This window comes from Pteropus medius, unplaced genomic scaffold (genome assembly GCF_902729225.1).
Source record: "Pteropus medius unplaced genomic scaffold, Ma_sr-lr_union100, whole genome shotgun sequence".
NCBI classification, from domain to species: domain Eukaryota; kingdom Metazoa; phylum Chordata; class Mammalia; order Chiroptera; family Pteropodidae; genus Pteropus; species Pteropus medius.
Window position 1 is genome coordinate 6,769,970 of NW_024349797.1, and position 13,598 is coordinate 6,783,567.

General features: G+C 38.6%; 1 protein-coding gene across 1 annotated transcript in view; it reads left to right on the forward strand.

Moving 5' to 3' along the window:
* Window positions 1-13,598, forward strand: part of NRXN3 (neurexin 3) — a 1,605,778-nt gene that overhangs the window by 1,492,724 nt on the left and 99,456 nt on the right. The gene's annotated exons all lie outside the window — the stretch shown is intronic.

Genomic DNA, 13,598 nt, shown 5'->3' on the forward strand with positions numbered 1-13,598 from the left:
ATCTATGATAGTGGAGGCTACAAAAAACTATTTATCTGTATATGTGTTCTATACCAGCATGACCTATCTCTCTAATTAGATAGTCAATTATTTTTTAAAGAGCTGCAAATAAGCTCTATAAGAATGTCATAAATGCATTCTGTTTAAAAACATCTTGCAGATAAATTTTATTTTTATTCTTCCTACATCCTCCTGTAGCCTTAAAAGAACAACAACAAAAAAAAATCTTACTACGAACTAATTCTAGAAACGGATCATTACTGCCTAGAAGTCTGTGATTCACGCTTACCATTCCTTCTCCTTCAACATCATTATGCTTTGGGATAGAAAAGGTGGGTAGTATGTGAGTCTCCTTGGAGAAATGAACAGTTGGAGTAGACAGACTTCTCAAGAAATACAATGTTATTTTAATGTAAAATTTCCCAAGTAATAAAAGGGGCTTGAAGGTGGTGAAAACGCCTGATATTTAAGCAGAATTATTAATAAGAGCACTGTATCTTTTGCTTCCATAGGATCTTTCAAAATGTAGACAAATTGGAGGTAGGCCAGACAGAAGCAATAGGATTAAGGGGATTGAAGGAATGACTTATGAATAAAATTAAAGGAGCTAAATATTTATAGTTTGGCTAAGTGACAGCTCAGAGGAGCTGACATTATGGACTACAGAAATTTGAAAGTGGCTGGCCGTAAGTGGAGCAAGGGATTACTTAGATAATAGAATGAAATCAAGGGAGGGAAAAATCATAAACTCAATATCTGGATTCTTTTCTTGACTATGAGAATTATTAGGTTATAAAAATGCTATCCCAGAACCTACTGCTTGGATTAAAGCAAGAGACCAGGTATGGTAGCGTGAAGTCTCTACTAGTTTCCCCAATTCTGAGCAACTTTTCGCCAGGAAATACTTCTTACTCATTTTTAATCCTTAGGATTTAACACATTATAAGAACCCCATGGAGAGATAAATTATGCTCAATTTAGTGAGAAGAAAATGGTTTTTGTAGTTAGATATCAAAGATTTTATGACATCTCTGCTGGTTTATTATTGTATGACCTTGAGCAAGTTACTTAACCTTCCTAAGACTCATCCGAAGAGTGGGTCTTAATATCTACCTTGCGGGATTGATGTGAGGTTTACACAAGTCATTGTGACATCTCTTTTTACCTATTTAATAGCCAGTAAATCCACCCTTCCTCTCCACATCATCGCTGTCGTCTTCTTTACTTTAGTAGTTTCATAAATGGTTTCCTGGACGCCGGTCTTGCCCATCTTTAGTAGTTTCCACAGTGCAGTCAGGATAAGATTTTGCATTGCATATCTGATTAAGCCATCTTCTAGCTTAAAATTTCCAAAGGATGCCATTGCCTTCAGGATAAAATCTGATCTCCTTAGGATGACATACTTCTGCCTTCTTTCTAGTTTCAACTCACGTTACCCCACCCCCTCCCACATAATCCTTTAGCCACACTGACTTGCTTATCAGCATGAATTCTCAAATGAATTTCCTCTTTCATGCCATAAACAAGTTGGTTTTTCTGCTGAGAATGCACTCTCCACTCCAATCTCTTTCCCTTCTGGCTAGCACATACTCTTTCCAAAAAACCCAGTTCAGATTTTACCTCTTTTTGGGTATCTTATCTGGGGTCCATGTGCCTCTCCTGTATATTCCCATGGTAATAGAGCTTATTATTATCCTGCTGTTCATTTTATTATATTGTAATTGTTTTTTCACATCTGCTTCTTCTAATAGACTTTAGGTTTCATTTGGGGTAGACACTTAGATTAGTGTCTGCTGCTTAGTAGGCATTCAGCATATTTTTTAATAAAGATGGATGGATGGATGGATAGATAGATAGATGGATGGAAACAAATGCCTGGAACACAGAGACCATAAATTACTATCAGTCCTCTTCCATTGCAGTATTGAAATGAGGAAAATACACTTGGTTGTCTCTAATAACCATAGTCTTGAATTGAATTTTATTAAGTTATTTACGTGTGTTTATACCTTTCACCTCTATCTACCACATTGGGAAGATATTACAGTCTAAGAGAAACAGCAGGAACCTAGGAGACCTGGGATATATGTGAGCAGAGAGAAATATGTCAATATACTGTCCTTGCAGCAATACTTGAAAATACCCTAATGTTATGGGTGAATATAGATCTTTATTTTTACAACTAGATGCTTTGTGAATTCTGATTAAAGAGAGATGAAAATGAGGACAAAGGGGACTGACATGGAAAACATTCACACATTTCTTATCCCTGGTGCTTTCCCATAATCTAGCTGCATAACACTAATGTACATGGCCAGTCCCCCTTGTCTAGAGTTTGCCCTAATTGTTGGGTGCATTTTTGCATCTCAGATGATCAGTTGCCCATGCTGAGAGCAGGATGTTAAGATGCATGAAAGTCAAGTCCACTCCATTAATAACCTGAACAGGGCTCTCCTTCCTCCTTCCCCTTTGTTTTCTCCTTTCCCGAGTCTCCGTTCTCACTCTTTTGTGTATGTGTGTGTAAAGGAGATAAATGAATTTTCAGACGCAGCAGCGAATAGCCGCCTTAAAGTACACCTCAGGGTCTTCTCTGTCCCTTCACAGCTGTGTGATAAATTGCCATCTTTAGAATTAATTGTTACCTTTTCCGGAAGTGTTTACTCAATTTCATCTCTTTACTGGTTCACCAGTGAACCTCTAAGACAGAGTCAAACTTTCCTTTCCTCTCAAGAGCTTGCTACAAGGCAAAAACACCAATCAGTGGAGCCAACAGGGAGGAGTGGTGCCTCCATGTTGGTCTCTAACACACACATTTAGGGCTGACCTGGGCTAGGTCACCTCAGTTACCTTTTAAGACTAAGTTGTGTCTCTGTCCTTTTGGCTCTGAGATCAAAAATCTATGAAATTTTACTGCAAGTTGGATCTCCCAGGCTCTGGGAAGAAGGAATATTCTTTCCAAAAAGCATTTCTCTCTTCCTTGTGAGACTGCCACTCTGTTTAAGAGCTGAAAGAAAGTGAGCTATTTCTCACGCATCTCTTCACAAACGATACTAAGCCTGCTGAGGTTCACACAGACAGCGCTGAGATGCAGAGGTGACCCAGCTCTAACCCTGTCCCTAGAGAGAAGTTGCCTAAAAACAGTCCACCTAAAAGATGGCCCTAAAGAGCTCATATATGAGCATGAGCTTTAGCCCAGTTTCTCTCTAAGCCATAGAGAGATCCAGAAAGGTTGCCATATACTCTTCGTAACTAGTATCTCTGTTACGACTGTAAATATAATATAGTCATTGGTTCTCAATCAGAGATGATTTTCATACGCATACACACACACCAAGGAGACTTTTGGCAATGTCTAGAGACATTATTGGTTGTCACAGGTCAGGTAAGGGGAGCATATGGAAAAGCTTTTGATAACTAGTTAGTAGAGACTACAGATTAGAACTCCACATCCTGTAATCAGCTTTGGAATATATAAACCAAGTAGATCCATTCCGATATATTATGAGAGATCCTTAGAAAGTATAAGCTATAACTTCTATTCTCCAAGCACTAGGGGGAAAAGAATCGGTGTTCATTTTTGAGCTCTGACGGTATGCAAAGCTGTATGGTAACTGCAAAACGATGGCATGAATGTATCCTCGAGGGTCTTACAGTCCCCTGGACAAACTTAAAATCTAGGAAGACACTAACACTACCAGCATGGGATGACATCAGATGTGCTTAAATTCAGTACTGATTTTGATAATAAAACGAAGGCTAGAAAGGTCTAAGAAGATTTGATGGGGAAAGAGAAACTTGCCCAGAGTCTTAAGAGGAGGGAATGAGGAAGCAGAGAGACAGAACTGATCGATCGTGATGGGTGTGTGGAAGAGTGATGCGTGGAGAGCCTGGGATGAGGAAGTGAAGCCCATTTGCCTGCACTCTCTGTCAAACCTTCAGGCATTGTCTGGCAATTGTCGTAGAAGTGTTTGGGTGAGACCAAAGAATGTCTGTCTGGTTTTCAAGTCTTTTCAGGACCATTTCTTAGAATAACAACTTTTAGTCTTGAGAAATGAGTAAACATAAGACATTGGCCAAGAAATTTAGAATTCCTGAGGGACTTTTAGATTGACACATGTCAGAATTTTCATTTTGCAGAACAAGAGAAGACAAACACGACAAGCGGTCTTTGGAGACAAGTCAATCCTAGGTGCTTCCTTTGTTTCAGATTAGCAGAAGTGGGATTTTAGACACACAGACCATTTCATTACATGAGGTTCTTAAGGAAACACAATCAGTGCGTGACTTGCTTCTTTCTCTTAGGCACATCCCTGACTGTGCTTCCTTAGTTCCAACTCTCATTGGCCATCAAATGGGAATCTGGCTTTACAAAAGGACTGTAGGATTGGTTCCAATTTTTCATGTTCAGCAATAAACTTATATACTGATTCCTCCATTGACTTCCCTGTTTCATGCAAAGAAGTTAGAGAAAATGTGGCATATCCAAGGCACATTTTGTGATCTTTGAATGAAATATTGAAATAAGCGATGCCAGCAGCCTTATGTTCTCGCTAATGGTCCGATATACCTTATGAATAAACAACACCAGTTTTTTTGTTACTAGATCTCATTGGCAGCATATTTATAAAGTCAGAACTCCACAGTGTTTCTTGACAGAGATTCTAGAAGGGAAAAATGACAGTGCAATAGTTTGCGAACATCTAGGTGCACTTTTTGCACGTGCATATGGACCGGAAGAGAATTGTTCCAAGGCAAGAAGCTAATCTGATTCATATCCAGAGACACTTAGAGAAACCGTCAGATGGTTCCCACAGTGACAAATTCTAGTTCAAGGGAGCTTCTGGAAATAGAGTTCAGACACATTTTAGAGGAAATTCCTTCTATCTTTTCCTGCAATATTTTTACCAACCTCTTTACATTTGCAGCACAGAAACCAGAGATGGAGGCTAGAGTTTTCTGTTTCTCTTGTTGTCTAATTTATTTAATAAAGCAAATTTCTATGAAAAGTCACTAATGTGCCTTAGGGACTTAGGCGTGGGACCTCAGCAAGAATTTGCTTTAAAATGTCTCTCTCTGACTCATTTCTGCACCTCAGGGATACAGCTACATTAGAAGTATGTGTTGCTTTCTCTATCATAAAATTGACTTGCTCTGTCTGGGTAGCAATGTTTGATTGTAGAACTTCTTCCACATAACTTCATTTAATTTTAATAATTTAGCAGGAAAAAAAAAATTTAACACTCCGTTTGTACCTCTCTGTCCACTGACCACAACATATTATTTTAACAAAAGGACTAACATGTTGAATCTGAAGGGCATAGAGTTGCTCTTTTAATCGACTAGTGCAAGTTAGTTGCTCAGTGCTACTGAAGGGCTTTGTCATAACTTAATCTGAATTATCTACTAGGCATGACTGTCACTTCCCTGAATACAGTGCTTACCAGGCATCATGCATGAAGCAGAGAGCTTTGCATGCACATTACTATTTGTTCCTCAGTTTACAGGTGAGAAAATCAAAGTATAAATTACAAAATGTGTTGAAAGTCCAGGGGAATAAATGCTTTTTGTGTAATCCCCTTGTTGAAAAATCCCTTAGGCTTTTAGAATACAAAAATTTAAATATAGAATTGTGCCTCCTTATCTGTGTGGGGTACATTCCAAGACCTCCCAGTGGATGCCTGAAATGCCACTTGTGGTCATTTCAACTTTTCAGCAAAAAGCAAAGGACAGTGACTACAATCACAGGGTGGCAGGGAAGCTTGCATGTCAGGCCCAGAATGGCATAAATGTAGAGCAGCACAGCCCAGACAACTTACTTGGTTCAGGTCACAGCCCCATGTATGCCTGCAGTGATTGAATACAAGCAAAACATGGGTCAGCCTAACCTTGGAGGCTAAGAAATTGTGTTGGTTGATGTCTCATTTCTCTTTTTTTTTTGTTTTTCTTCGTCTACTGTGAATGACCCCTATTTTCTTGTTGCTGTTTTATGACAATAAAAAAAAAAATGAACGCCGACTGTGCAAATATTATATTCATCTCTTTGGCCTAGAGGGAAGCCGCTACAAGAGAAATCCTGGATTAATTTTTTTTTTCACCCAGATCTGAAAGGAATTTCTAAGTTATGAGCAACCCTTAGCTCAGCTCCTGACCTGAAGCTAGGTTCCTCTGTCAGCTCCCCAGAGACCTGTGTAGGGGAAGCACATCTTTTCATATATGCATAAATCAAACACTGAAATTCTACAAGGCTCCACTTTGCAGGAAAAATGGACCATTGCCTCTCAAATTGCTAGCCTCAACTGAGAGGCACCTTCTTCCAGAAGCAAAGTGAGAATTTTCCTTTGAAGCTTTACACAACTCGACTTCTGCTTTATGATAAACCATTTTTGAGCTAGCTTAGTCCTACAGTATGCCAACCGAGTAGGTGTTTCTACTACATCTTTAACTGAGTAGGAAATTAAAAGCAAAAATGACTACATATAATAGCAGAGTCTTTGTAGGTTTGAAATTTAGACCCGTTCATCGAGCGCTTGTAGAGCCCCTGATTCTGTCTCCCCACTGAGGAGAGCCTGCGGTGAGCACAGTCGTAGGATTTTCAGCATGGGACCAGGCTGGAACTAATGATCGATGGGGCCAGTCCTGCTCACATCTGCACAAATCTCTCCCCTGCCAGGAAACAGCTCCCTTTCCTCCCCAATTGCTGTCTCTTAGGAGGAGAAGGTCGTCGGTGCCCACCGCTGCCAGGGCAGCCCTTTACGTGAGCAGTAGGTGCCTTTGAAAGGCAAACTACAACACGAAGACTTTGAAAGCAAAATGATTTTTCATCTTTGCAGGCCTCAGCCAGAACATTGGTTCTCAGTGCAGTACAAGCGGTTTCAAAGTTATCTCCCATGCTGATATGAATGTGATAACACGGAGCGGAGAGGTGCCATAATGATTTCCTTTCAAATGGCTGCCTCACCATTTATCTTCACACACTGTCAAAGACTGATATGGTAGGGAGTTAGCAGTGGCATGGAATAATTAATCTCGCGCTGGGGAAGTAAGTTCCTCGTTTGTCTCCTGAGAAATTAGTACTGCATTGACAGGAAAAGTAGATGATACTATGAGAAAGGAGAAAAGGTGTGGTATTTTAACTCCAGGTGCCAAATTGTGTATAGTTTTGATTGAGCACCTACTATGTGCCAAGTTCTGGGGCTACTGATAATTCCTGCTCTGGAATAGCTCATAGTCTCTTGGGGGTCAGATATTACCTCTAAATGCTTGTCACCTTTGCAAAGTGCCCAAGGCTGCTATGGTGATACTTGTACCATTTGCCAGAGAAGAGCTGATTTTCCCTGAGAGTCCGCCCTAGTCAAGGCTCAATTTCTAGAGCAAAGCATTCTCCCTCCCCCACCACCAATGCAAAGTGGCTTATTAATAAGGTGACAATCCAGAGGTTAGTGGTCAAGGACTAATGGGACATTCTCCCACTCCTAACAGATGGCTTCCATCTCTGGATTCAAGTCTCTCCTATTTTCCAGCCAGTGAGAAAAGGGAAAGGGAAAGAACATGCCTTATCATGTTCAAGGGTAAGACCCTGAAGTGGTACTCATGACTTTGCTTATATCCGTAGGCCACACCTGTCTGCAAAACAAGAAAAGCAACAAAATGCAGCCACTAGCTGGAAAGCATGTACCTTCCTTAAAACTAATTGGGGTATTTTTCTAGAAGAACCAAAGGAACCTAGATATTTGGGGACAATAAGCAATCTCTGCCACAGAGATATTGAATAAATTCCTTTTTCCTTCTCTAAATTTCCAGCAACTCATCTCTCAGATGAGGGGATTGAAAGAGGTGAGCTCTACAGTCCATCTGAGTTCCGAAGCCAAGATAACAGCTGAAATTTCCTCCTCCCTCCCTAGGTTCTGCCGTGCAGGTGGCAGAGTGATGGACTCTGTGCTGGGAGTTTTATTATGAGCCAGTTTCTTTTTATTTAGAAATAGCAGGTGCCGGCCCTAGACTGGATTCAGAGGAGAGCAGGGCATGGTTCTAAGAAGCAGTTTGTGGAAAGAGTCCAGCCCATAACCCTCCTCCTTTGAAGCTGTAAATGTGCTGACTGGGCCCAACAAAACAACGGTGTGAGCCAGAAGCAAGATCGTAGCCTGGGACAGTGGTAGTTAGCCAGGGAAGCCTTCCGTTGTAAAGAGATCGACAAAGGCACGACTTCTCGGAAGAAAGGGGCATGCTGGCCTGGGGAGAAAGGCAAGGGAAGCATATGTATGTTTTTAATGGACCAAGGCAGGCAGTCAAATTATTTTACCTGGGAGCTGGATGGTGAATGGCTTCTCCTGTTTTTCCTACTAAAGGGATACTGTTTCTGGTAAGGCCCAGGAGATCTAGGCCACAGCTTCCCTGATTGTGCCTTTGGAACATTGTCGAACCACACCAGGTGGCTCAGTGGGGCCCGAAGTCATCACACTCCTGGGCAAGTCCCCATGCCGGCCTCCTGCATCTTTCTCATTTTCAGTGTGCATGGTGATTGGAAAGGATTGTACAGCACTTGAGAGAGACTGCCAATCAGAATGGTTCATGCTAGGCCCTTGGGAACTAGCTCAGCTCATCACTGTGTCGATTTAAATAAATTGTCTTTATTGAGACATATTGGCGAATCAGGTCTGGCATTTCGATTTTCTCTCTAAGGTGAATTTTGGAAAAGGGTTCATTATAATAATTAAGGAAGATTTATGCAGTGAGTACCTTTTTTTTGGTATCTTGTTACACCGCTGGTATTTTATGAACAAAAAAAATGAGTTCTAGATATGAACTATTTAACTTCAAAAATGTGCTCCTGAATGAGTTATTTGTAAGTTAGAATTTAATAAGTGGACACATTGTGAAGGCACCAGATTAGAAAAAACATTTAAAGGAAAGTTATTGCAAATTATTCATCCCCCGCAACCTAAATATTAGCTTTGACAAGGTCATTAAATTAACCCATTGGCCTTAGGCCAGATACCATATAAAGGAAAGTCCACTATAAAGCGATTCTCAGTGGAGACGGGTTTTAGCAAGGTGACATCATTGTCTCTTCTATCATCTGACTTGATGTTCCCACTGGAAAAACCCACAACTCAGAAACACATTGAATGAAAATCACCCACCACAGGAAGACAGTGTGTGGGCTACTACAAAGTGTGGTTTCTGTGGTTAGAGTACTACAAAAAAAAAAAAAAAAAAAAAGCATGGTATTTTCGGTGCTCTTGACTCAACTGCTCAGAGTAGATCAAATGAACAGAGCAAGCCGCAGCCACTCGTCCTGCTTCCGTCCGTTGACACCAAAGCACCTACGAGCTTCGACAGAGGTGCCTCGCAAATCGTTAAACAGACACAGCTCAAATCTAAACCATTGCCTTTATCCTTAGCAGTGATTTGACTATTTCAGTCATTTCCTCAGATTTTTATGTAAAAGATTTCACAGAAGCATCATGTAAAATGGTAGAAATAAATGAATGAATGAATGAATGAATGAATAAGTAAATAAAGCATTCTTTAAACAACACATTCTGTGTAGGACTGATCGTTATATTTTCTCATTTAGCAGACATTCCTTTTAGGTGATGTGCTCTTACTCATTATAGAAAATTTGAGAGCTGTCATGTAAACATAAAACTTTTAACTAAGAAAATAGACCTGACCTCATGAAGTATTTCTACCCAGCGAGCTTCTTGGTCCTCTAAATGGCCCATTTTTCAACTTCCTTTTTTTAAATTAGAATTTTCTTTCTTTTATCACTGGCTTTCCTTTTTTTAACCACAGTTACCTAGATTAGTCTCTGTATTATTTCATTTATTGTAACCTCGATTCTAAAGTATCTGCTTTTATAGCTTTTCTTCAGTATTTGAAATATTTTGTCATTAATTGAATATAACCCCTTGATTCCTCCATCCTGCACCTCCCTCAAGAAGTTTCACTAATGGGTATAAAAATATAAATTAAACTAATTAGTCATATTTTTATGCCTACTCCTGCCCTTTGTCTCTGTTTCTGCCTCTAGCACATGGTCTCCTGGTAAACTAAATTTTTTCTGAGACCACGGAGTATACTTAGCAACACTCACCTTATCTTAGATGCTTTGTTTTTACCATAAAGGATCTATCCAATATACCACATCCTCAGGATCTCACTATATGTCTGATAGAGTAACTGAAGCTAAGGTCATCATAATCGATAAGGTCTTAACTATTTATCCTAAATTCTACCTAGTAACTTACTTTCTTAATTGAAAATTGTAAGTCCTTGTGTATGTGAATGAAGAAGGCTGTGTCGGGGGGAGGAGATGAAAAGGGGATATTTCATGTAAGAAGTTCTATCTGGGGACCTTAATTTGTGCCACTCAGGCTTATATCACATCTGCTCATATGTAAGGTCAGTCTTGTCTGCTAGGCAAGAGGAAATTTAATTTGTAACCTATTTTATTAAAGGATAAATTAAGGTACCATGTGGGAATTAAAATCATCTAAGGTAATAGAACACAGAACTTGCCTAGATTTAGAACTGGGTCTTTTGTGAGTTTCATTCATAATGACACCATAATAATAGCTACATGTAGTAAGAATTTATGAGCCAGGGACTATTTAATATATTTTTACATTTATTAATTCATTTAGTTCCCACAGCAACCCTATGAATAAAGTTCTCCTGTCTCTATTTTATGGATTAAAAAACTGAGGAATAAAAAAAATCTTAAGAAGCTTCTCTCAGTTCATATTGCTCATACACTTTAAAGATGGGATTTGAACCCTTGTACTTATATGTTGGACAAAATGATTTAAAAAAAAAAAAAAGAGCAATGACTCTTTAGGGCTCAAAAGAAACTATTCCAACCCATAGTTTGGTATTATTAATATCAGCAGGATCAACTGTTAAATAAGTATTATATATAAGGGTCTTGCCTTTGGATAAAATTAAATCTTTCTCATGAACTTACTACTGTGACCAAATTGCAAAATCTGCAGTGGATGAATAATTAAATCCAGATGTTACTTCCAGAAACAACAGCAGCAGAAACTAGAGATGCGGGGGAGAGGGGAAGATAGAAATGACAGACTCAGTATTCGTAAGAGCCATCATAATTAATTTTAAAATAAAAATATGCTTTAAATGCATGTTCACTAATCCTAAGCATCATATAACAACAAATAAAATCCACCAGCCATTCAACAGCCAGCAACACAAAAACCTTACTGTGTCAAATATAATATGCACGACTGGAGTCACAATTTGGTTATCTTAAGGAGAAATAATTTGGTTATCGTTAAGCTCTTTGGGAAACTGGTTTTAATAATGTTCTTTGGTTATCAGGGGTATCGTTTTTTCCTTCAGGCAAAGAGAAAATGTGCCACTAAAACCTTTACCATATATAATAGTTTGTCCATGTCTGTGCAGTATTGCCGTAATTCTTTATCACTCGACATGCACAGGGGTATGAGGGCAGGCAGTTTCTCAAGCTGTAGGAAACTGCTGAATTCACAGATTTCCATCTCAACCAGTGCACTAGCTATATATTATATGAAGCTGAAATGTGGTTTGTTGGTTTGTTTGTTGACTATGATAATTTTTAGTGGAATAATAGTTGGAGGAAAAAAACTAAGAAGAGATATAATTGTACCACATGTTAATTTTTTATTGCAATATATAAGAAGGGTAGAAAGTAATGAGAATAAGTTTATCTTCATACTTGTGTCCTTATTTCTCAGTGTCATTCTAAGCACAGACATGTTCCTGTCACTTCAGGAACCAAGGACATTCTATTGCGTTGCTTGCTCTGAGAATGTACCAGGAGCTGGTCCCAATGCTGATACAATTAATTAAAAATATAAACGTGATTCTAGCTAGCTGCAATACAGTCCTGTCACCACAACCTTTTTTTTTTATCACTTATTTGATATTCACTGATTTGCAGCTGCTGAAGGTACCGAATCTTTTACCAAATATCTTCCATTAGAGATGTTAAAATTTTATTTTGACCAACTCATGGTCTGTATCTTCCCCAATCTTGGGCATTTCCAAGCAGATTTATTTCTCCTCTTTATTCCTTGCCCACCCAACCACCACTCCAATATCCCTTCATAATTTATAAAGTTGCTCCTTTCTGCTCTTAGTAAAAGGGGATCCAATTCAGTGTATACTCTGAAATTCTGTTTAAAAGTGCTGGCTTTCAATTTAGGGACCAAAGTAGGACGTAGGGTGTATCAATATGGGAATGTTACATGACTGAAATGTCATGACATTTACAATCCAGATGTCATAGCAAGCTGGGAGACAAGACAGCTTGGCTGATAATTAGATGGCAGATGTCCGAGCAGTTTCACATGATATACATTATCTTTTGTATATTTGAGACTTGGGACCCTATCCCTGAAAGATAAATGAGAAATCATCTCACCTATACAATTTTTTTAATTGGTCTTATAATTATATTGCCTTTTTAAAAATTTATAGGAAATAGCATATATAAGGAAACAAAAATCACTCACAATCTCTATTTTGGGTGTATCTCTGTGAAGGTAAATATACAGTTTATGTTTACTTTTTTCAAAATTTAAACTACATTAAAAAAAATGAAAGAACTGAGGCCCAGGATACTTAAATAATTTCTAAGATCACCCAGCTAATTAGTGGCAGAAATGAGTCCGGAATCCCATAATTTCCCGATTCTCATGTCAGCATTCTTTCTAGAGTACATTATTTTTTTAAAAAAAATTTTTCAGCCATAACAAGATGTAATTGGCATTTCACATTGTGTAAGTTTAAAGTATACAACATGTTGATTTAATATACTTACATGTTGCAAAATGATTAGGTCAGCTAACACCTCCATCATGTCACATAATTAACACTTCTTTTTTTTGTGGTGAGAATATTTAATACCTACTCTTTTAGCAATTTTCAAGTATATAATATAGTATTATTAGTTATAATTACCATGCTGTACATTAGATTACCCAGAATGTAATTTATCTTATAACTAAGTTTGTATTCTTTGACCAACATCACCCCATTTCTCTTCCACTCTGTTATACAGTATTTTCCATATCTCTAGGGGTTCAAGTCCAAGACCTTGTGGTTTAAAGGCAAAAGTCAAATCTATTACCACTTTGGAAAAAGAAGTAAAGCTGGTCATTAGGTATATTATTTTACAATGTGAATACATTGATTGTCAATAATTACACAAGAATATTTTGTCCATAGCAACAGGAAGAGCTAACTATATCGATAACATTATGGAAGAAAGTCCCAGTTGAAGAGGAACATGCCTTGAAAAATCAGACTTTAAAGACTTATACTTCCTGGATTTGTTATTGGCTTAAACTCATTGTTGGTAGAAAGGAAAATTTTGAGAGAATACGTTCAGCTATCATGTGAATTATGGAACCAGGGGCGGGAGGGAATGGGTTTTCCTTATTGCCCAGAGGTATTTTGTGTACGCAAAACTCAAAAGCAAGTTAACTTTCATACTCCAAACTTTGCATGTAGCCGTTGTCTTCAGAGGAATAGGGTGACTGGAAAGAATAAGTTTATAAAGTGACGGAGCACTTCTCACATAAGGATCCTGGAGG